Raw genomic sequence first — 25,302 nt, forward strand, 5'->3', positions numbered from 1 at the left:
ATACACAAAATACATTTTCTAGAATTTGTAGCACTTTTTCTCACCTAAAGTAAATGTATTCTATTAGTATTAAAGGAGAGCCCTCCCTGTTTAGCCACGTGTAGAACAATACATTCCATCTGCAGAACCTGAACAGTGAACAATGATTTGGTCCACAAGGAAGAAGAGCTGAAATGACTGGTCCTAGCCTTTCTGAAAAATCATCACTGCCTTGTTATATTTTAGAAAACATGCCTGTCGTCATCTTCTTTGGGCTTATGAGACCCCCAAATGTCCCCACCCCCTTCTCCCTACTTGGCAGCGCGCAGGAACGGGAGAGCTCAAGCGAGAGCGCGCCCCGTGTTAACATGGCGGCGCCGTGAGGATGTCTGGCTAGGAGTCACCGGCGGGGGATGATAAGAGGGCAGAACCGCGACAAAGCTGCATCAGATGAATGGGAAGCGGGTGATCAGGGTAGAAAGCGCCAGATGAAAGGCTTCTCCAGGATTCCCGCAGCCCGGAGAGGAGCCTGCCCCTGGCTAAAACAGCGTGGCGGCTACTGAGGTGAGCGCTCACTTTTCTCGCATCTTCCCGGAGAGGCCTACAGTGTCAGAGCAACCTAGAGCTGGGCGAGGGAACTGGCGTGTGCTGGCTGCACAGTCGCTCACTGAGCACTTCAGCTTTGGTGGTTGGTGGGTGCCATCCCTGAGCTGCCAGCAGAGCTCATTGTGACACTGAATGTCAGCAGCAGTAGCCTTTACTTCTCTGTGGTCACTCATCAGAGCTCTACTGAAAAGGCAGGTAATATGGCTCGTGTAATGTCAGGTATGATTACCTGGCTACCTGCTAGGTCAGTGTTCCCCAACCTGGGTGCAGGCAAGGAGAACACCAAGGAAGGAACTTCTGGCTATGCTCATTGCTTCCCAGGAGTAGTGGTCACTTATGTGAGGCTGTTGGGGATCAAAGAGTCCTATGGAGCAATTCTCCTGCAAGATAAAATTTCACCTGAGATGTTTTGTAATCAGAACATATTACTATTGTTCATTTATAATAGTGTATATCAATTAGCGCATGTGAAGCTGTGGTCTACAATGAGGTTAATCTTCTAGTCTGAATGGGATTTTGATGGCTAATGACTGTAACCTGTCAACTTAGTGGGTACACAGAATGAGATTTACCAGCAGGGTTACTGCCAGATAGATTATTCCCAACATGTCTGATCTGATTTCTGATCAATTTTCCGTTCACTTTGATGGAAAATCAATCGGAAATCAGATCGGACATGTTGGAAATAATCGATCTGGCAGTAAATCTGCCCCCAAAAAAATCATCATGTGTGCCAGGCATTAAGGCCTTGTTCACATTATAAGTCACCAGCGCTATCGCAAGTGCTGAGCGATTTATACTGTGAAGAGCTTTTCCCTGCGATCTGCCCTTAGAAAAGCGCTTTCCTAACTGCTTTTGCTCAGCGATGGGTTTTTTTTTCACTTCCTGATCAAGCGTTCCTGCCGGGCGGATCGTTCAGGAACAGCCTTATCAGTCCGCCGACACACGCACTACAGTCTGCTGGGAGGTGCCGACGGACCCGTCGTTTGGTTCTGTAGTGCGTGTGTACGCACCTTTAGAGGCAGAGGTTCCGCAGGACAATCGGGCAATGTGCATTATTTAAGGTGGCCACACACGATACAATAAAAGGATCAGATTTTACAGTAATTCGATAAAAACGATAGTATCTCTCGAAAAAATCAAAAGCTTTTTTTTTTCATTCGACTGAACAATCTGATTGGATTTCACGTTTTTTTTCGATTTAAATCGATCCGGAATGCCAGATATTTCTCTTCAATCTCTATTAAAGATTGTATTGTGTGTGTCGGATTGTTAATTTATTAATATACATACCCTAGCAATTTTCTCTAGGTTTCCAATACATTTTTATCATAATTGATGAAAAAATTGAACATGGGTGTGTGGTACATTGGTCATATTTATTGAAATGTTACAATCAGTCAGAAAAATTTATTGCAATTCTTAAATTGAACAGATATTTAAAAAATTGTATGGTGTGTGGCCACCTTTAAAATGTTATAAAAATGTCAGCCTCCATATCCCTTTAGGCTAGTTACACACCAGGACGTTACGTTTAGGGGACGTTATAGGGCACATAACGTGCCCCTAACGCAACGCCTGGTGCTCTCTGGTGTGGACGTCGGAGTGAGCCGCGTTGTGCAGCTCACTCTGGCGTCCGTGATGCCGTGATGTGTACTCTTGGACGCATGCGGCATCACGTGGTCCCGCCCGGCCAATCGCCGCACAGAGCGGCCGCTCCAGGAAGTAAACACTGCACGTCACTGAGTGCAGTGAATATTAATTAGCCATGTGCCCGGCCGCTCTCCCCTCCTCCCCAACATGACTGAGCATGTGCAAACAGTCTAACGGGGCTTAGCCGCGTAGAACGCACAGCATGCAGCACTTTGCTGCGTTACAATGTAACGCAACGTGGGCAGTGTGAACAGCCCACTTGTGTTACATTGCTGTGGGTTAGGGGGAGCGTTACAGGCTGCACTGTAACGTCCCTTTGTGCAAGAAGCCTCAAAGTGAAGTTGAGGCAGTCAAATAAAAGAAAACAATTTAAAGGCTTACCTAGATAGAGGATTACCATATAGATAGTTCAGAGGCTTTCTGTGTCCTCGCCCCCATTGTTGGCACACATGAACCCTCAGAACATATGTAACAAGCTCGTTTGATATGTTCTCTTGGCCATGCACCCAGATTGTACGAGTGCAGCCATACTGCACAGGTAAAGTATAGCTGTACTAGTGCAGTACGCCAAAGCTGGTCATCCATGATCGGCTCCGTGCTACTGTGCAGGTCCAGTACAGCTGGGATAATGCATGTAGAGGAGAGCGGACATGAATTTTCAGAGTGTTTTGGCAGTAGCGATTAATCTCAAGGAGGGTGTAAGAAGCATCTCGACTCTTTATTTTAAAATTGCCTTGGGTTTGCTTTAAAACATATCTGAAATAAAATAGTAAATGAAAAAGATACCTCAATAGTAGGTAGCCTCTGGATAGTTAGAGGCTTCTCCGATCTTCTTACACTCCACGTTGAAAAGCTGAGTCCCTTTAACATATTTGACAGAAGCTTGTCGAATTTGCTTCTTGTGGTCACGCTCTTACTGTCTACAGGTTTATCTTTGCTGAACAGCAGAAGCACACCACTCCTGAGGTGCAGGACCGGTATTGCAATCAGAAAAATCCAGAGGGTCCGCACACTCAAATGTAAACCAACCCTTGTTTATTGAATAATTGTGACACAGATCCATTCTGTAACCAATTTGTCAAGGTAACCGCACAGAATGGCATCTTTACTGAGCCTGCACAACAGGTCTACACATTCTTTTAGAGCTGATGTAATTATCCAGATCTTGACCCTTTCCTCTTTACAGGTCTGTTTTAATTGGTTAATTCGCTGTCAAGCAATTAATCAATAGTTTCCTAGCCTGATTAGCCCTTTTCCAAATTCCAGTCCTTCCCACAGTATTCTTATTGATTTACAAAATACAAACACATTCCATGGCACAGAATTTCCTCTTCTTGCAAAACATGTGCCATACGTTACCTGAAGTCTGCAATAGGGATGGTCAGCGATATACATATACAGGTCCTTCTCAAAAATATTAGCATATTGTGATCATTTTTTTTCTGTAATGTACTGATAAACATTAGACTTTCATAGATTTTAGATTTATTACACACAACTGAAGTAGTTCAAGCCTTTTATTGTTTTAATATTGATGATTTTGGCATACAGCTCATGAAAACCCAAAATTCCTATCTCAAAAAATTAGCATATTTCATCCGACCAATAAAAGAAAAGTGTTTTTAAAACAAAAAAAGTCAACCTTCAAATAATTATGTTCCGTTATGCACTCAATACTTGGTCGGGAATCCTTTTGCAGAAATGACTGCTTCAATGCGGCGTGGCATGGAGGCAATCAGCCTGTGGCACTGCTCAGGTGTTATGGAGGCCCAGGATGCTTCGATAGCGGCCTTAAACGGACTCTGTAACAAACATTTCATTGTGTTTTCTACCATCCTACAGGTTCCTAAACCTATTATAATGTGCTCTGGCTTACTGCAGCACTTTATACTATCACCATCTCTGTAATAAATCAGCTAATCTTTCCCCTGTCGGACTTGTCGTCCTGTGTCTGGAAGGCTGCCAACTCTTCAGTGTGCTCTGCTATGCATGCCCCCTCTATGCACACTCCCGTGTGTGTGTGTGTTATTTACATTAGCCAGCTTTTCTCTGCTCTCTTATCTTTTACAAGCTGGATAAATCCTCTGTTCATACTGAGTCACATACTGCAGAATTACAGACAACGGGGGCAGAGCTGTCTGAAAGAGTAAACAAACAATCAGCTTGTAACTCTTAAGTGAGCTGCAGGGGGAAAGAAACACACAAATGATCTCTTGAGATTCAAAAGGAAGGCTGTATACAGCCTGATTGTGTATGGATGTCTTTTCTATGTGTGGACTTACTGTACATCAACCTACTTCCTGTTTTGGTGGCCATTTTGTTTGTTTACAAACAAACTTTTTAAAACTGTTTTTGACTGCTTTTAATGCGGCGGGGAGCGGCGAAATTGTGACAGAGGGTAATAGGAGATGTCCCCTAACACACTGGTATGTTTACTTTTGTGTGATTTTAACAATACAGATTCTCTTTAAGCTCATCTAGAGTGTTGGGTCTTGCGTCTCTCAACTTTCTCATCATAATATCCCACAGATTCTCTATGGGGTTCAGGTCAGGAGAGTTGGCAGGCCAATTGAGCACAGTAATACCATGGTCAGTAAACCATTTACCAGTGGTTTTGGCACTGAGCAGGTGCCAGGTCGTGCTGAAAAATGAAATCTTCATCTCCATAAAGCTTTTCAGCAGATGGAAGCATGAAGTGCTCCAAAATCTCCTGATAGCTAGCTGCATTGACCCTGCCCTTGATAAAACACAGTGGACCAACACCAGCAGCTGACATGGCACCCCAGACCATCACTGACTGTGGGTACTTGACACTGGACTTCAGGCATTTTGGCATTTCCCTCTCCCCAGTCTTCCTCCAGACTCTGGCACCTTGATTTCCGAATTATATGCAAAAGTTGCTTTCATCCGAAAAAAGTACTTTGGACCACTGAGCAACAGTCCAGTGCTGCTTCTCTGTAGCCCAGGTCAGGCGCTTCTGCCGCTGTTTCTGGTTCAAAAGTGGCTTGATCTGGGGAATGCTGCATCTGTAACCCATTTCCTGCACACGCCTGTACACGGTGGCTCTGGATGTTTCTACTCCTAGACTCAGTCCACTGCTTCCGCAGGACCCTCAAAGTCTGGAATCGGTCCTTCTCCACAATCTTCCTCGGGGGTCCGGTCACCTCTTCTCGTTGTGCAGCGTTTTCTGCCACACTTTTTCCTTCCCACAGACTTCCCACTGAGGTGCCTTGATACAGCACTCTGGGAACAGCCTATTCGTTCAGAAATTTCTTTCTGTGTCTTACCCTCTTGCTTGAGGGTGTCAATGATGGCCTTCTGGACAGCAGTCAGGTCGGCAGTCTTACCCACGATTGCGGTTTTGAGTAATGAACCAGGCTGGGAGTTTTTAAAAGCCTCAGGAATCTTTTGCAGGTGTTTAGAGTTAATTAGTTGATTCAGATGATTAGGTTAATAGCTTGTTTAGAGAACCTTTTCATGATCTCCTAATTTTTTTTTGAGATAGGAAATTTGGGTTTTCATGAGCTGTATTCCAAAATCATCAATATTAAAACAATAAAAGGCTTGAACTACTTCAGTTGTGTGTAATGAATCTAAAATATATGAAAGTCTAATGTTTCAGTATATTACAGAAAATAATGAACTTTATCACAATATGCTAATTTTTGAGAAGGACCTGTAATTCAGTTCATGCAGCACTATGCACATTTAAATGTATGCAGCATGAAAATGGACCAATCTTATTCTTTAATGACTCTGTTTGATTGGTCTGTTTTCAAGCTGCATACATTTGCATTGTTCTGCATTAAGTCTGAATTATTAGCATCTGGTTTACCATCTCCTAGACAGCACGCTCTTTAACCAGCCTGGCGGTATGGACGAGCTCAGCTCGTCCATCACCACCGGAGGCTGCCGCTCAGGCCCTGCTGGGGCGATTTTCATCAAATAAAGTGCAGCACACGCAGCCGGCACTTTGCCAGCCGCGTGTGCTGCCTGATCGCCGCCGCTCTGCGGCGATCCGCCGCGAGCAGCGGCGAAAGAGGGTCCCCCCAGCCGCCTGAGCCCAGCGTAGCCGGAACAAAAAGTTCCGGCCAGCGCTAAGGGCTGGATCGGAGGCGGCTGACGTCAGGACGTCGGCTGACGTCCATGACGTCACTCCGCTCGTCGCTATGGCGACGATCTAAGCAAAACAAGGAAGGCCGCTCATTGCGGCCTTCCTTGTTTATTCTGGGCGCCGGAGGCGATCGGAAGAACGCCTCCGGAGCGCCCTCTAGTGGGCTTTCATGCATGAAATAGTTTTTTTTTTTTTATTTAAAAAAAAACCTCCCGCAGCTGCCCTGGCGATCTTAATAGAACGCCAGGGTGGTTAAGGGCTGGAACCCACAGGAGCGCTTTTGGCAGCGCTGCGATATGCTAGCACTTTGCCAAAACGCTGGGCTAATGTTAATGGATGGGGCAACTTTTACAGGACCTGCAGCATTTTGGGAGCGTTAGCGCTTCAATGTAAAGTATTGAAACGCTCAGCAAAACCTAAACTGAGCGGTTTTGCTAGCGTTTTGCGGTTCAACACACTGTAACAAAATGAAAAATAATTCACAGGACCAATCAGGATAAAAACGCAAAACGCTACGCAACCGCTGAGCAAACAAATACAATGTTGCAAAACGCAACCGAAAACGCGCATGAATCCGTTTGCAAACCGCTCAGACAAAACGCTAGCGGTAGCGTTTCGCGTTTGCTGATTTCAGTGGGTTCCAGGCCTAAGGGAACCAGAGATGAACATCAAAAAGATGTTATACATACCTGGTGCTTCCTCCAGCCCCATACGCTCTGATCGATCCCACGCCGCTGCCCGCAGCATACTGGTTGAACTCGATGGACGTATGTCTTTTTTCAACCAAAATAACCATGTAACTATGTAACCGGCTCCCCGCTCTTCCGTCAGTCTGAGCCAGTCTAAGCGTAAGAGAAGTGCGCTGTGATTACAGGGGTGGATAGATGTATACAGTACACAGATAGTGACATGGAGTGATTGATGGGTGATTGGGTGCAAACGGGTCTGGGGGGGGGGGGGGGGTCTGAGGGGTGCTGTGGGCGATCAGAGGGCAGGATCAGTGTGTTTGGGTGCAGACATGGAGGGCTTATTATACACTTTGTATGCAGTGATCGTGTTGTTAATTACCCACCGCCGCTTTCGTATGGGCGACGGGTAAGAGCGCCAGGTGGGCGTCGCCAGCGGCAGATCGCGTGACGCGATTGCTGCATAACTACGCCTGCCGATGGGCGTATTGCGGTCGTTTGGGCCCTTGCCGCCGCCCATCGGCTGTGGGCGGTCGGCAAGTGGTTAAGTAGAACAGTATGGTTCAAACGACATTGTACACACATGATCGACTGCACAATATCTGCCCAACAGTTGTCAGTCGATCCGTCAGATGGATTGGGCAAAATGCTGCTCGTTTTTGTCGTTTTCTGTAGTTTGTCGAACGTTTCAAACTAATTTAGTGTGTGTATGAGGCTGCACGTAGCTTCTGCGTCCTACTGGCTGATCTCCACAACTGCCTCGCATTCTCAGCTGTCCAGCGTCTGTCCACACATGCAGTGACTCCGTCAGAGGTCAGCCAGTATGGTGCTGTGGTCGGTGAGGTGTGGTATTCCCAGTGGATGCCTGCCTATCACTCACAGATATGTGATTATAGCCTTATAATCAAGAAATTTTGATGCAAGCGTGTTTTTACTTTTTCTTTTGTGGATGCGAGATTACATTTTTGGATGATTTTATGCTGTGGGTAGAGTTTTGATGTTTGTTAGGTAGCCTGACAGACCCTGAGAGGGAGGAGTAAAGGAGAGATATGTTGAATAAAGCACTTTTGCACTGTAGTTAAACCTGAAGTGGCTCTTAACTACTTCCTGCAAAACGGATGTTTTATAACATCCTGTTTTTGCACTTTTCAGTGCAAAAAGGACATTTTAAAATGATCCATTTTGCAGGAGAGACGATCGCAATACACCTGCCGGTGCCAGCACCTACATGGTCACTTTCTGCCGCCAATGGGCTGGTGGGAAGTGGTTAATCTGGTGAGCAGCATGCTGGTACTCAGAGAGGCTTGCCGTGTGCAGGTGGAAGTTATTACATTAAGAAATTTGTACGGTGTTCGGTATGTGGCTTGTCACTGGTTGCCCTGATTGTGCTGTATGTTGACCTGAACATGTATCCATGCTCCCCGTTGTTGTATGTTTTGAACTGTGTACGACGCTATGGAATATGTTGGCGCTCTGTAAATAATAATAATAATAATGTGGATCTCATATTCTCAGTAGGTTGTGTGGATAAAGTGCTGGGAGCGCCGAGGTGTTCAAAAGGATTATATTTTGGAAATTATACGAAGGCGAACAGGGAAATAATAGTAGTGGTGCTGTGGACTATAGACCTTCAACTTGTGCTCTGCACTTGGCAGAGACACTCCGATTAAGCAACCATTCTCCTATGGCTGCCATTGCGGGTTTTCAGCTATTTGTGCTGCAGCCACATCTGTTCAGTTAAACACAGGGTAGCTTTCTGTACTGACATGTGCTAACCTTTCGGCTACTGTGCACGAGTTAGCCGCGTCCTGCTTTACTCGTCTTGCCTCCCACAGCTGGCTAACCACCAAATGCATACTAGCACAAGGAGCGCTTTGATATATACCTGATTTGAACGCTGCATCGGGTCTGCTCTATTTCCAGGTAGCGGTGCTGTAATCTGACGACATCCTCTGGGTCCTGTTAACATGTCATGTGATTGGGACCTGGAGAATGATGTTGGCATACAGTGCTGCTCCCTGAGGGAAGAGGAGGCCGATGCAGATTCTGGATTAGGTAAATATCAAGGTGCTCCCTGCATTAGTCTGCATTTGTTTTAGCAGGATGAATAAATCCAACTGCGGTGCTGTAGCATACAGAAAACCATGTTGACATCCAAAAGGTTAATAAGTCTTGGGCAGCTATAATAACCCTGTCACTGGTTTACTAGTCTTTCTTGCTTGGACCATTTTTGGTTGGTATTGACCACTGCATATGCGGAACCCCAAACAAGATGTGCCTTGCACTTGCCCAATTTTCCTGCTTTCAATAAATCAAGCTTTAGGCCTAGTCCACACTAGGTCCGGAAACGTATCCGTGGCTCCGTTTTTCAGCCCTGATGAATTTTGGGTGCCTGGAGTCAGTCGGGAAAAAATGCACCGACTCCTAATAAATTTGTAACTGTAATTAAAATAGAAAATATGATAAAATGTTCTATTTCTCAGATAATAGTCATTAAAAATGATGTGTATATATACAGTAATAGCTGTGCTCAGTCCACAAAAATGAAATAAACCAATCAAAATTAGTTACTTGTGCTGCTTCAATAAAGCAGTCCCCGTATTTTTAAAGTCAGATATACATATCTGATTGTGACTGTACAGTATATATGATGTGTACACAGGAATCTCTTATATATACTAAATAACGTCTATGCTGTAAGAATAAAACCTGATGTGTAGCTGTGTCACTAATAGAGATGGTCAATGAGATGGAAATTATTCTGCATTGATGCTGGTTTATGCAAATGTATGCACTCTCTTTGCTCATGAAATCAAATAATTTGATATGTTGTTAAAATTTGGTTTGGTGACTACAAATTAAAGGGTACCTGAGACAGATTAAAAGAAGAGTGTTATACATACCTGGGGCTTCTTCCAACCTCCTTCAGGCTAATCAGCCCCTCGCTGTCCTCCTTCACCACCTGGAACTTCTGCTATGAGTCCCGGTAATTCAGCCAGTCAGAGCAGTCTGGCTACGTGCCGCTTCCACAGCCAGGAGCATTCTGCACCTGCGCAATAGTGCTGCGTAGGTGTAGTACACTCCTGGCGGCTGAGTGTGTGTGCATGCCCACTGCGCCCGACTGGCTCAAGTACCTGGACTCAAAGCAGAAGATCCAGGTGGCGAAGGAGGACAGCGAGGGACTGATAAGCCTGAAGGGGGCTGGAGGAAGCCCCAGGTATGTATAAAACTTTAATTTCACCTGTCTCATGTTTACTTTATTACACAGTAGTACTATACTCTACATATGCACTCCCCACAGAGCTGCAGGGAATCCACTGAGAATGTTGTGCACATTAAACAAAGAGGTGTTGTCTGTCACCCATAAACCTTGTTCAGATTGTGCATGAAGAATGTGTAATAGAGGAAGAATCTCCTTATTCCCCTGCAGAGTACCTGCACATCACTCTTACATGTACCCACAGTTACATTGCCTAGGGCCTGATAGATGTTCTTTGTTCCGGTCTGTACCTTTTACAAGTACTCTTACCAAGGACTAGTTTTAGTCTAAAGGGAATAAATATAGTAGTCTACATTAGAGATGCGAAGTTCGGATCTTTTCAATGATCCGGATGATTCGAATCGGATCATTTTACAAGGGAAGCATTCGGGGGTGAAATGACTAGCAGGACAGGAGAAGGGGAGGGGGTGGACACACAGAGAAGAGGAGAAGATGGACAGAGGGCAGGGAGTAGACAGAGAAGGGAGGAGGGACGAGCAGAGAGCAGAAATGTTTGTTTGCACACAATACCCACATGCTGCAATCATATGCTTTACATATATTTCACCTATATGTTCATCTGTATACTCCTAACTCCCATTCCCCAAAGCATTCCCAGAAGTAAAGTGCAGCTGTTTAGAGCAGTGCAGGAGGATCATATTGCACAGCAATTACAGTGCCTACCCTGTCCTAGCCCAGCACGCTGCCTGTAATGTTACTGAGCTGTGCCAAAAGTTTCCAATTTGTTCACTGTGCACTACTACGGAACAGACAGCCTATAATGAGCAGCACATTTCAGCCAGTATGTGTGCTCTACACATATCTGGCAGTGGCACCGATGTCCCCTCTCTCTCATCTACCTGTGGCTGTGCAAGGCTGCCTCCCCTTCAACAGAGCGATCCATCTCTTCTCTGCTCTGCTTCCAGGACCCCGCTGCCCGCTGAGAGGGGGTGTGTCGCTCCTGGCCCTGCCCCCTTTGCGATCCGAATAACTCATTTTGATGATTCGACTCACAAAATAGATTCGGATCAAAGATCTGAATCGTTCATGATCCGGACAACACTAGTCTACATATCCTTCTCACTTCAGTAGTCTTGTAAAATTCCTAAGCGTTGGCAGTTAAGAGACGAATTTCACGTTATATACTGTTAATCAATAAAATTGTAATATGCAAATTAGAGGAGTTGGCGTCGGTGGAATCCTAAACTGAGGAGTTGGAGTCGGTGGATTTTTGGACCGACTCCACAGCCCTGCCGGATACTAATGTTAAAAATAGCAGCCGTCCTTGCCCTAGAAAAAAACTGATCTGTCTGCGTTTGCAGGGACCCGTTTTCAAAACCTAAGCGGAAGGTCAGGAATTGCTGTATTTTTACGGATACACGGATGCGTAGTGAAAAGCAATGGGAAAACGCAACTCTATCTCCACAAGCAAAATAGTGCCCAAAACGGATGAAAAAACCGGATAGCCTGAACTTTATTATTGGCCCACTACTTTCCTATGGCCAAATTCCCATAGAGACGTTTTCTGTCCGTTTTTTGGGGTAAAAAACTGAACGGAAACTGATGCACTTTTTTTGAAAAACGGATCAGTTTGCGGTCTGGTGGTACTTCCCCCTAATCCTGGACTGCAGCGTCCGTCATGCAACCGTGCCTAGTGTGGACCTAGCCTTAGAGTTGACCACATACTACCTGATCTATCTCACCTCTTTGGCAGGTGCCTGTTTATAATGATAATCAATGTTATTTAGTTCACCTTTTAGTCGTTTTAATGTTGTGCCTGATCAGCATATACTTTATTGTATGGATTGTCAAATCTGTCATCCATCCTTAATGTGTGTTTCGTGAACCTTTTGTGAGTAAGAGGGTTTGTAGCATAACTAGTTCGGTCAGGGAATCGCCAACCTTTTATTTAGTTCTTTATAGAAAACTATAAAATGTGCTTTTGACAAGACAGATTGTGTAAATTGTGGTTTATTTGCTTGTGTGCTGCAAATATTGAGTTTTAGCATGCTATTGCAGTGACAAGTATGTTCTCGTTCTGGTAATGGTTGTTTCCTCGTTAATAGGGCAGGTCAGAGATGATTGTGTAATTTTGGGTTTGTTTCCTCAAACCTTTCAACACCTTCTAAAAAGATAGAGCATCTTAAGTGCCCATGATTTCTATCAGACCGCGCCCTCAGGCCCCTTGTGTTGTCAGTGGACTCTCACCAGTCCGCCAGGGTGCATCCTCCCCCCTGTGTCTTCTCTTACTGCAGGGGTACTCCTCCCTGTGCCTACTCTCCCGGGTTTCATGTCATGTGACAAATGATAGAGGTAGAACACTAGAGGTCTGGTGTATGCTGCCGGTCTCTTATGTTTAGCCTCTAGTGTTTGTCACATGACACATCACAAAAGAGAAGACACAGGAAGGAACACTGGCAGGGAGAGAAGACATGGGAGGAGGGACGCCAACTAATAGGTGACTAACTGCTGCCAACACTGTATTGGTCATCCCCATATCAGACGTTGCTACCATCTCATTCCTGACCCTCCACTGGTCAAGCAATATCTTCCATTTGTTTCAATCGTTTGATTCAATGAGGCATTGGTTGCTGCAAAGATTTCTAGCAGATTATATCAGTGATTAAATCTAATGGATATCATCAGGTAAAACAAACAATTCTATGGTCGCCATTAGGTTCTACTTCATGGATGGCGTTTACCATTGAATAGGCATAATTCTGTCATTTTATCAGTGATTGAATTAATGTTTCCCAAGTTAAGCCAGAGTGAAAAGCAGAAATCTGACATTGCTCTCACTGCTTAAAGAGACTCTGTACCAAAAATTACGTTTTTTTCTACCATCCTACAAGTTCCTAAAGCTGTTCTAATGTGCTCTGCCTTACAGCAGCACTTTCTACTATAACTGACTCTGTAATAAATCAATGTATCTTTCCCCTGTCAGACTTGTCGGCCTGTGTCTGGAAGGCTGCCAACTCTTCCATGCTGGTCTGTTTATGCAGTCTCCAGGCCCCTCTATGCACACTCTAGTGTGTGTGTATTTACATAAGCCAGCAGGGTCTCTGCTATCTTATCAGTGATCGAAGAGAGCTGGATAAAAATCCTCCTCTGTTAAGGCCCATACACACGTCGGATTTTTCTGAACGACGGGTCGTTTGAACGTCCCGTCGTTCGCACGCGGAATCAGACGTGTGTACGGACTATCGTTCGCGTGATAAGACTGGTTTCCAGCGATCCGCCCGGCGGATCGCTGGAAACCAGTCTTATCACCCAAACGATAGTCTGTACACACGTCGGATTTGACGTGCGAACGACTGAACGTTCAAACGACGGGTCGTTCAGAAAAATCCGACGTGTGTATGGGCCTTTAGGCTGTGAAAGTAGCTGGCTGACACATACTGAAGAATTACAAACACAGGCACAGGCAGAGCTGTCTGCAGGAAGCCTGTCACTTCAGTGCAGGAGAGCTGAAGGGGACAGAAGGTAAACACACAAATGATCTTTTGAGATTCAAAAGGAAGGCTGTATACAGCCTGCTTGTGTATGGATGTATTTTCTATGTGTGGGCATACTGTACATCAATCTACTTCCTGTTTTGGTGGCCATTTTGTTTGTTTATAAACAAACTTTTTAAAAGTGTTTTTGACTACTTTTAATGCGGCGGGAAGCGGCGAAATTGTGACAGAGGGTAATAGGAGGTGTCCCCTAACACACTGGTATGTTTACATTTGTGCGCTTTTAACAATTCAGATTCTCTTTAACTCAGGATAGGGTCCCACCTACAACTGCAAACATTTAAACTTGCGAAATGATTATTTTTCCCCCAAGAATGGGCAAAGGACATGTACTGACCCTGCTGCTGACTTGTAGATTTGTAACTCATACCTGTGAGCAAACGTATCGCACTAACCATCCAAAGACAAAACCGGTCTGTATTTCCCAAATTATTTGGCAGTTACTGCTTTGGCACACCCTTACTTGAACTTTTATATAGAGTGAAATCATGAATGTAAGCCTTCATAGGTACAGGAAAAAACTGGATGGTAATTATTAATGTTGTAAAGTGACACGCTAATCCATAGAACATGCATAGCAGACTATTGCTCTTGTTACAGCTGCCATTCAGGCATGTAAATGAAGTTTTATGGTGTCCTCCAGACTGCAGTGAATGGAACAGATGGGGGTGAGAGGAGGAGTCAGACACTCTTTTATCTGCAGATGTGACCCTCTGCACATTACCTGGTCTGGAATTTAGGAAGTTTCCAGGGTACTCATGAGAATAGAGCTGTCTCCAGCAATGCTTATTCCATGGATTGGAAATACAGAGTAATGGCTACATTTGTATGCAGACTTCTAATGTGGCTGTTTCTGTTTAATCTGGGTTTCCCTATCCTGCTGAATAGTTGAAGTTCTTTTGGTAAAATGATATGGTGATGAGTGATCCCTGTTACAAAGTACTACTAATCAGACTAGAGGGTGCCAGGATATATCATATGTCCACGTAAGTACAGATAATGCCATTTTGCCTGACGTTTACCCTCTCTATCCACTCTTATGTGAAGGTTGTCGTTTTAGTGTTTGGTTCTGAAGTAAATGGTTTTTGCTAGCTTCTCCTTTTATCAACCTAGTATTCCCTCGTGGCTTAATTCATTTTGGGAAGGGTTCTTGTTCCTCCTGTCATGTTTTTCTGTCTCTGTAATTCATGCCTCTCGCACACTGGTTATGATATATTGCCACTGTATTAATGAAGTCTGATAACGCCCTCAAACATCCCAGTTAATGGCTTCCTGTAGTGACACACCAGGCTAATAACTTAGAAGGCATTCTGAAGTTCCTGCAGAGCTATCCAAGCCCTTGCCTAGCCTTGCTGCAATAAAGTAGTCCTTTGATGTAAAACTACAACTGAAGCTTCTGCCTCTTTTATGGAAAACAGATTCAAAGTATGCTCTATCTTTAATAATGTGAATAAGTTATACAGGAGGACTTGTGGTGATAAAAGTTCTTCCTTGATGTATACCACAGTTCTTAAAAGCAGAACAATATTGGATGCTCCTTCACTACTGAAACAGTTGAATCACTACTGAAACATTTTCTGCACAGGAAAACAGAGAACCAATGTTAATCAATGGGCTAGTTCACGCTTGAATGCGTTTTTCACATGCAAAACTGCCGGCAATGGAGCACTGTTAGAAAACTCATGCAGAAAAATGCACACAAAAAAATAGTGTGAATCCAGCCTGCTTGAAATTGGCATAAAATCTGCATCCACTAGGAATTGGTTGCATCTTACTGCTAGTTGAATGCCTTCATGCTTGTTCAAAGCAAGTGACCTACCATACAGAGATAATGGAGGATCAGAATGACAGCTGAAGAACATCTCTCTAAACAAGCCCGTAGAGGCAGCTTCCAAGTTTTGTTCTATAGCAGGTTCACTATATATAAAGCAAGTGCTAACTAAGTTCAGGGTAAACTTGGAAACCACTCCCTAGGTGTGGATCAGAGAGAAGCTCTCTTATCACTTGGTGCCAGGCAGCACACTTTGATATCTATAAAGGAGAGAGCAATTTTTACCAAAGTCAATAAGTTGTCAGGGATGGCAGGTATATGGAAGCACAAGAGACAAGCTAAAGCATTCACGATTTGAAAATTATCGGCTCATGAAAAGCTGGAGTTTAGCTTGAAGGTAAGTAATTACTCAGTGTATCTGTTTATAGATTTATATAATTTTTTTTTGTTTGTTTTGTTAATGACAAGAAAATGTTCAAATTATGGTCTGTGTACTGCTGGCCACGCACTAGTTTGATGGACAAGAGCAGTTTACCTGTGTTATAAGCATTTTCACATGATGTGGTGCCTGGTCTTTCCTCTTTATTGCTTTCCTGTTATGCGCACTAAAGGTAGCACACAAAAATTCCACACACATTTTGATGCAATAAATGAGTAGCCCCCATTCACTTCCATTGGCCATGCTAGTTTGGCATGAATGCTAATGTGGCCCTTAGTGAGATTTCATTAAAGAACTATCAAAGAAACTGTGTTTCTGCAAACCGCACAATAGAGCTTTTAGCCAGCAGCACTAGAAAGCTTTTCCAAGGTCTCTCAGCTCAGCCTGTGTGGAAAAAATAGCTTTATCGGCTGTTTTGTAACAAATGTGTGTCTGCATGGGAAGAGCAGAACTGAACTGTAACCTGGCTGTAAACTGTTTACTTTACGCTGCAAGGCAGAGAGAGAGAGAGGATCAGGCACACAGACTGAACTGTAGCTAATGATTATTTACACACATTTGAAAGCTATATTTCTGCTTTCTATCATCCCAAACAGATTCCAGTGAGAGTATTAGAGCCAGTGAAGATTTTTTTTTCTTCTGTATGCTGGATCTGCTGGACACAGTCCTCAATAGCAATGCCCACAGTGAACGCTGTTCCCTGTAAATGTCATATTTTCTTCTCATAAGGTATGAAAAGATGACTAGCTATTTGCTAGTAATTACTGGAAATATATGTGGCATTTAGAATTTTAGTTAACTTTGATAGTTGTCCTTTAAGGAAATGGAAGTCATATCTCAACTTTGACAATTCAGTGGAATCCCTTTATAGTAATCTTCAAGGGACCCGGCCAAGTCATTTACTAAATCAGGACATAAATTGGTCATACATTGTATATTTATATAGATGCTTGGCTGGGACCATGGGCCTGAGTTTATTATAGCCAAAGGTTTACTATATCAGCGTTTACTATTATGGAATTCTAAAACAGTAGAATTGTTGGGAATCGTTCGATCTTCAGTCAGTTTTAACAACGTTACCAGGAGGATTGCGGACGAACGAGGAGGCAGCGGGGGAGCGATCAGGCTGAAGGAGGCTGGACGAAGCCCCAGATATATATGTGTACTTTTGCTTTGCTGCCATCTCAGGTACACTTTAATGTAGTCCATACAGTCCGACTATACTCACCCTCAAACCTCCAGATTGCAGTTATTTACCGCCCTCCAGGCCCTGCTTCTGTTTTCTTAGATCATTTCTCTGCCTGGCTTCTCCAGTTCCTGTCATCTGACATCCCTACCATCATTATGGGTGATTTTTAACATTCCTATTGACACCAAGAACGCTGTCTCCAACAAACTTCTTTCACTCACTTCCTCCTATGGCTTGTCTCAGTGGTCCTCTACCTCAACTCACACTAATGGCCATACGCTTGACCTCGTATTCACTCGTCTCTGCTCTGTCACTGACTTTACTAATGATCCACTACCACTCTCTGACCATAACCTACTTAGCTTCTCTCTCTCCTCCTCCCTTTCTACCACTCTGGCACAAGCACGCTCACATATTCGCAGAAACTATCGCAATCTAGACATGCAATCCGTCTCTGATGCCCTGGCACCTCTCCTCACACAATCCTTCACTGACCAAGACTCAGCTGCTATACACTACAACAGCTCCATTACAAAAGTCATGGATGACTTCGCCCCCCTCGTCAATGTCCGCCCTCACCGTGTCCGTCGCCAACCCTGGATGACCAAAGACCCTAAACAGTTAAAAAGATGCTCTAGAGCAGCGGAAAGGCGTTGGAGGAAAAGTAACACAAATGAGGACTTCATCGCATATAAAATAGCCTTGAACAACTTCAGAAACGCACTCGCTGTGGCAAAACAGGCCTATTTTTCCTCCCTAATATCCACCCAAGTACACAATCCAAAACGCTTGTTTAGCACCCTCAACTCCGTTCTCCATCCCCCTCCTCCTCCTCCATCTTGCTTATCAGCTGAAGAATTTGCAACATACTTCACTGATAAAATTGACAAAATCAGAAGTGAATTCTCCAAGCAGCCCTCAAATCCCACCTCCACACCTCTCATTGACTGCTCTCTAACTGCCTTCTCTACACTCTCTGAACATTCTCCTCTATAATAACCAACGCTAATCTAACCACTTGTTCTTTGGATCCTATTCCCTCCCATTTCATTCCGCAGCTATCCTCATCTCTCATGCCTGCACTAACATCGCTATTTAACCTGTCCCTCTCGACTGGCATCTTTCCGTCGCAACTCAAAAAGGCTGTTGTGACACCACTACTTAAAAAACCATCTCTAGATCCTACCACACTCGCCAACTACCGCCCAGTCTCACTTCTCCCATTTGCATCCAAACTAATTGAACGCCACATACATGCAGAATTAAGCCATTATTTATCAGCTAACTCCCTACTTGATCAGTTCCAGTCTGGCTTTCGCTCCAACCACTCCACGGAAACTGCCCTTACCAAAGTGGCCAGTGACCTTCTTACAGCCAAATCCAAAGGTCAATTTTCCATACTCCTCCTTCTTGACCTGTCATCAGCATTTGATACGGTTGACCACACTTACAAATACTTTCAAATGCAGGAATAAAGGGCCTTGCTCTCACATGGTTATCTTCCTACCTCTCTGGAAGGTCCTTCACAGTCTCCTACTCAGATCAGATCTCTTCTCCTCATGCTTTGTCTGTCGGGGTTCCTCAAGGCTCTGCCCTTGGTCCCCTCCTCTTTTCTATCTACATGCACGGTCTTAGTGACTTAATCAACTCATTCGGGTTTCAATACCACCTGTATGCAGACGATACGCAACTGTACCTCTCGGACCCAGACCTTAACTCCCTCCTCAAACGTGTTCCTGACTGCTTGTCTGCTATATCCTCCTTCATGTCCTCTCGCTTCCTAAAACTTAATATGAGTAAAACGGAACTAATAATTTTTCCACAGTCTCTGGCCACCTCTCTGCCTGAAGTAACTATAAATGTTGAATACACTCCCATAACTTCAGTTCCCAAAGCACGGTGCTTGGGGGTAATATTCGACTCTTCTCTCTCTTTTATTCCTCATCTTAACTCCATAACCAGCTCCTGCCATCTCCAACTCAAAAATATATCTCGCATCCGTCCCTTTCTCACTCAAGACACAACCAAAATGTTAATACATGCTCTTATAATTTCTCGCCTGGACTACTGCAACGTACTACTTAGTGAACTACCTTCTAACAAACTGGCCCCGCTCCAGTCGGTACTGAACTCAGCTGCTCGCCCCTCCCACCACAACCAGACAACCTACCAATACTTCATGCCCACCAAGATTCATCACCCGTTTCAATGCCCAACATTTGTCCATCCGCAATATTCTTAAAAACCGATGGGATATTCTTATGCAGATCCCTATCTACGACCTTTATTACCCACAGCACCACTAATTACCTACAAAAGAGCACCAAATCTCCGCAATCTATTAGCGCCAAGTAAACTACGTACACCCAACCAAGTAACCACTCCACAAACACAGGAGCCTGGCTGCTTTCCCTGCAACAAAAACCGTTGCACAGCTTGTCAATTTATCCACACCTGCACATCCTTTGTATCCTCTAGTACTGGTAATCAATATCCCATAAAAAAAAACCTCACCCGCGAATCTAAATGTCATTTACCTCATATCTTGCCCTTGCCGACTCCAGTACGTGGGGAGAACCACACAGTTGGCCCGCAGCAGAATCTGGCAGCACAAAAGAAACCTCACAAACAAATTTCCCCTTCACAGTGTATCACGACACTTTTTTGCACTCATCACGCCAATAACCCACAGTTCTTCAACATTACATTAATTGACTCAATCGATGCAAGTCTGTCCAATGCGTTCGAACAACTCAAAAAATTCGAAATGTACTGGATACAAACTGTAAGAACCCTCATCCCTGAGGGACTCGATGAAGTCCTAGAAAAATCTACCAAAACGCGCACAATACCGTTTTTCTTTTCTCTTGCTCGCTCTCTTTTACCCTTTGTATCTTGTTTTAGAACTTTTATTACTTTTAATCATTCGAGTGAATTTTTTACTATAATATTCAACATCTCCAGTCGATAAGAAGTCCCTGGAGAAAAGCGCTCACAACACCCCAGGACAGTGCAGGACCAGGACAGGCCAATCCAAAGGAACATAGACAGAAGAGTGTCCGCACAATGTCCTATGAATCAGGTTCCTTTATTATGGACGTATCCAAACGAGCTCACACATCATATAGCTGACATGTTTCGAACCAACAGGTTCTTACTCATAGCTCATGAGTAAGAACATGCTTGAGCATACTTGAAATATAAGCCCTACCCCAAAAATAAGCCCTAGCGGAAGTTAAAGAGGAGGAAGAGGCAGCCAGTAAGTGGGGACACAGTGGTACAGTGCCAAACGGGCAGTGAACCTGTCATCCCAGGACACAGCAAGGTTATCAGCTGTGTGCAGGGAAGACAGGGCAGATGCCTGATCAGTACAGTAGCATACTTTCAAATCCATGAACATCACAGTACACAGAAACAGGAAATGTTCTGCTGAGACACTTCCTAATAGAAATATAAGACATCACCTGAAAATAAGCCCTAGCACCTATTTTAGAGCAAAAATTAATATAAGACACCGTCTGATTTTCGGAGAAAAAACACACACACACACACCACACCACACCACACCACACCACACCACACACACACACACACACACACACACACACACACCTTCCTTTCAATTTAGCAAAGCACCGGATATGGTCAATTTAGCCAAGCATCGGACATGGTCTGCTAACTCTCCTGGGGTCCCCTCCCTAGCAGCCGTCAACTTGGCCAGGTCGGCGGCCGCTCTGCATGTGAGTGGCCGTGCTCCAGTAGCGTTCTGTGCAGTTTTTCTGCTTATGTGCAGAGCACTCGTGGCAACACACATGTGCAGAGGCTACCGACCTGGCCAAGTTGACAGCTGCAACGGAGGGGACCCTGGAAGAGACTGTCTGTGAGCGGAGCTGTGGTTAGGGACACATAGGCTTTCAAGGGCTGGAGGAAACGGGTAAGTAAATGAAATTAAAAAAAAAAAAGCCAGATGTTTTCTTTAACCACTTCAGCCTTCAGTCGTTTTCACTTTATGCATCCGAGCAATTTTCACCTCCCATTCATTAGCCTATAACTTTATCACTACTTGTCACAATGAACTGATCTATATCTTGTTTTTTCCGCCACCAATTAGGCTTTCTTTGGGGGGTACATTTTGCTAAGAGTCACTTTACTGTAAATGCATTTTAACAGGAAGAATAAGAAAAAAACGGAAAAAAAATCATTATTTCTCAGTTTTCAGCCATTATAGTTTTAAAATAATACATGCCTCCATAATTAACCACTTGCCGACCGCGCACTCATAACGCGCGTCGGCAAAGTGGCAGCTGCAGGACCAGCGACGCAGCACTGCGTCGCCAGCTGCAGGCTGATTAATCAGGAAGCAGCCGCTCGCGCGAGCGGCTGCTTCCTGTCAATTCACGGCGGGGGGCTCCGTGAATAGCCTGCGGGCCGCCGATGGCGGCTCGCAGGCTAAATGTAAACACAAGCGGAAATAATCCGCTTTGTTTACATTGTACGGCGCTGCTGCGCAGCAGCGCCGTAAGTCAGATCGGCGATCCCCGGCCAATCAGCGGCCGGGGATCTCCACCATGTGACAGGGGACAGCCTGTCACTGGCTGCACAGGACGGATAGCGTCCTGTGCAGCCCCGATCTCCAGGGGAGAGCAGGTAGGAGAGGGAGGGGGGAATTTCGCCGCGGAGGGGGGCTTTGAGGTGCCCCCCCCCGCCAGCCACACGCAGGCAGGAGAGATCGGACCCCCCCAGCACATCATCCCCCTAGTGGGGAAAAAAGGGGGGCAATCTGATCTCTCTGCCTGCTACCTGATCTGTGCTGGGGGCTGCAGAGCCCACCCAGCACAGATCACTAAACACAGCGCTGGTCCTTAAGGGGGGGTAAAGGGTGGGTCTTCAAGTGGTTAAAACTCATGTATTGTATTTGCCCATATGTCCTGGTTATTACACCATTAAAATTATGTCCCTATCACAATGTATGGCGACAATATTTTATTTGGAAATAAAGGTGCATTTTTTTCCGTTTTGCATCTATCACTATTTACAAGTTTAAGATTAAAATTTTTTAGAAATTTCATCTTTACATTGATATTTAAAAAGTTTAGACCCTTAGGTAAATATTTACCTCACTTTTTTTTTTTATTGTAATGTATTTTTATTTTTTATTTTTATTTTTTGTATTAAACATTTTATTTAGGTATGTTTGGGAGGGTGGAATGTAAGCCATAGTTTTATAATGTAAATGTGTCTTGAGTTTTATTTTTTTCACTTGTAGTTGTAGTTTAATTTTTGGCCACAAGATGGCGGCCATGAGTTTGTTTACATGACGTCACTCTAAGCGTAACATACGCTTAGAGTGGCGTATGGGGGACGTTACAGCCAGAAAAAGCACAGCTTCCGAGAGAAGCTGTCGCTTTTTCAGCGGGGGAGAGGAATCAGTGATCGGGCACCATAGCCCGATTCACTGATTGCCAGGCTAACGAACCGCGGCCAGGAGCGCGCGGACGCGCACATGGCCTCCTGGGCGTAGCTACTACGTCCAGCAGGCCAAAGTAGTTAAATAAGAATACATTATAGCTACAGAGAAAGGTGATTAGCGGTTTTTGAAAGGGCAACCAACGTGTACTGAGACTGATAGGAAGCATTGAGCACTTAGGGCTCTTTCACATCAGAGCTTGCGTTGGAGAACGCTCAAAGCATACGTTTTGTTGTATGCCTTTTACTGCGTTTTGATATGCGTTGCACTGCAGTGAGTGTGCGTTTTTAATCCGTTTTCAATGCGTTACTGCACATAGAAAAACGCAGGTAATTTTTTTTTCTTTTAGTTGTCAACTTTCTACATTGTTCCTCTGTTGCATTCTGGGACTGATTGCCTGCGTTAACGGATTAAAAACGCGCATAGTGTGCGTTTTACATTGACTAACATTGTAACGCATAAAGCTAGCGTTGGCCAAAAAACTGCGCCTGGGTGCAGTGGAACGCAACGCACAAAAAGGCTGCATTTTATATGTGAAAGCTAAAATGAAAGTCTATGGACTTTCATTTCACCTTGGGTAACGCAAACTTTATCCTTTGCGTTGAAACGCAGAAAACCTGCCCTAATGTGAAAGAGCCCTTAGGCATTTGTTTTAAAGGGAAGGGCCCTTTTACACTCAATCAGTTGCTCTCAGTTAAAACTGATATTCAAAGTAAGTTCCATGTTTTCCTATGGCACCTTTCACACTTAACGCGTTTTAAAGAGAAACTCCAACCAAAAATTGAACTTTATCCCAATCAGTAGCTGATACCCCCTTTTACATGAGAAATCTATTCCTTTTCACAAACAGGCCATCAGGGTGCGCTGTATGACTGATATTGTGGTGAAACCCCTTCCACAAGTAACCCCTCCCACAAGAAAAGTTCAAACTTTTGTGGGAAATAGCTGTTTACATCTGTTTCCAACTGCCAAAAACCATGCAGCAGCTACATCACCTGCCAACAGTAAAATGTTCACTGGAGTTCCTCTTGATTTCCTTGAGTTCCTCTAACTGAAATCTTCTTCCCAATGCACTGCTATGGAAAAAAACGCATACTAACGCACACTATCCTCGGATCTCCTCTTCCACCTCTCGATCTCCTCCACTCCAATAGGATGAGGAAGAGGGCCACCATGATCTCCCGTGACCCCGCTCACCCCGGGCAGCCACTACTTTAAGCTCCTCCCGTTGGGCCGTCGCTATAGGGCTATACCATCCAAAACCACCAGGCGGAAGAACACCTTCTTCCCCCAAGCTGTCCGGCTTCTGAACTCCAACCTTCCCCTATCTGGCCCGCATACCAGCGTACTCTAGCTGGGTTGGTCAGCCGGTCCCCGCTGCTGCCTGCCTGGGCTCATCAAAATTGACTCGAGGCCACTACCTGCATATTATCATTATTATTATTATTTACCTGTGTTTGCAATAGCAGTGTAATGGCCGATACGAACTGACTGCTGCATTTCAAGTGGACGTGTTGTGCGTCTGTCTTGTATTATACTAATTATGCCTATGCCATGTGTACCACAAATAATTCCGATTGCAGCTCTTGCTGTACTTGGCGAAAGAAAGTGATTCTGACTAACGCATACCAACTGATTAAGTGTAAACGGGGCCAAACCTAAACTGAGAAGGATATGGATTTTTCCTTTTAAAATAATGCCAGTTGCCTGACTCTCCTGCTGATCCTGTGTCTCTAATACTTTTAGCCACAGCCCCTGAACAAGCATGCAGATCAGGTGCTCTGACTGAAGTCAGACTGGATAAGCTGCATGTTTGTTTCAAGTCTGTGATTCAGCCACCACTGCAGCCAAAGATCAGCAGAACTGGTATTGTTTAAAATGAAACCTCCATATTCTTCTCAGGTTAGGTTCCCTTTAACTGTTGCAATTTGCCCCAGTCATGGAAAGGGAAAAATTCCAACTATTTACTTTGTCAAACAGAGAAGGATACGTGTGTGCTATTAAAAAAAAAAATACTAGGGCTTGATTATGAAGCCACCAAAATTTGCCAGTTTATGTAATTACCAGAGTAAAATCAAAGGATGTTAACAGCGAATCAAGTATTGACGTGTGGGTTAATATTCAACGCTTTAGACCTGCTACTACTAATTTGAAGTCCATACATATCTCACAAATCTTTGTAACAACATTGTAGACCTGTTTATTTAGAAGACTATGGGTTATGTATCGTCAAGACAATGGCCTCAATTCACTAAGATCATGCTGGAGATAATAAGGCAAGAGAAAACTTACCTCCCACACAGCAAGAGTTATCTCATCTCTTCATTCCTTACGTTACCTCCTCTGTAGTTAATTTACTTCCTCTGTAGTTAAGTTACCTCCTCTGTAGTTATTTTCACACGCAGTTAACCTCCCTGGCGTTCTATTAAGTCTGCGGGAGGTTTTTTTTTTAAATAAAAAAAAAACTGTTTCATGCAGCCAACTTAAAGTTGGCTGCATGAAAGCCCACTAGAGGGCGCTCCGGAAGCGTCATTCTGATCGCCTCCGGCGACCAGAATAAACAAGGAAGGCCGCAATGAGCAGCCTTCCTTGTTTTGCTTACATCGTCGCCATAGCGACGAGCG

The 25,302-nt window shown here is 44.4% G+C and overlaps 1 protein-coding gene across 7 annotated transcripts in view; it reads left to right on the forward strand.

Moving 5' to 3' along the window:
* The first annotated feature begins 317 nt into the window (after positions 1 to 317).
* LOC137546335 (sex comb on midleg-like protein 2) overlaps positions 318 to 25,302 on the forward strand; it is a 118,145-nt gene continuing 93,160 nt past the window's right edge. For 5 of the 7 annotated variants that reach the window (XM_068268648.1, XM_068268653.1, XM_068268654.1 and 2 more), the window contains exon 1: positions 318 to 543. The gene's annotated coding sequence lies outside the window, so the exon portion shown is untranslated. Of the gene's footprint in view, positions 544 to 15,912; positions 15,981 to 16,618; positions 16,752 to 25,302 lie in introns of those variants that run through there. The other 2 variants (XM_068268649.1, XM_068268650.1) reach the window with 2 other exon arrangements.

This window comes from Hyperolius riggenbachi, chromosome 2, assembly GCF_040937935.1.
Source record: "Hyperolius riggenbachi isolate aHypRig1 chromosome 2, aHypRig1.pri, whole genome shotgun sequence".
NCBI lineage: Eukaryota > Metazoa > Chordata > Amphibia > Anura > Hyperoliidae > Hyperolius > Hyperolius riggenbachi.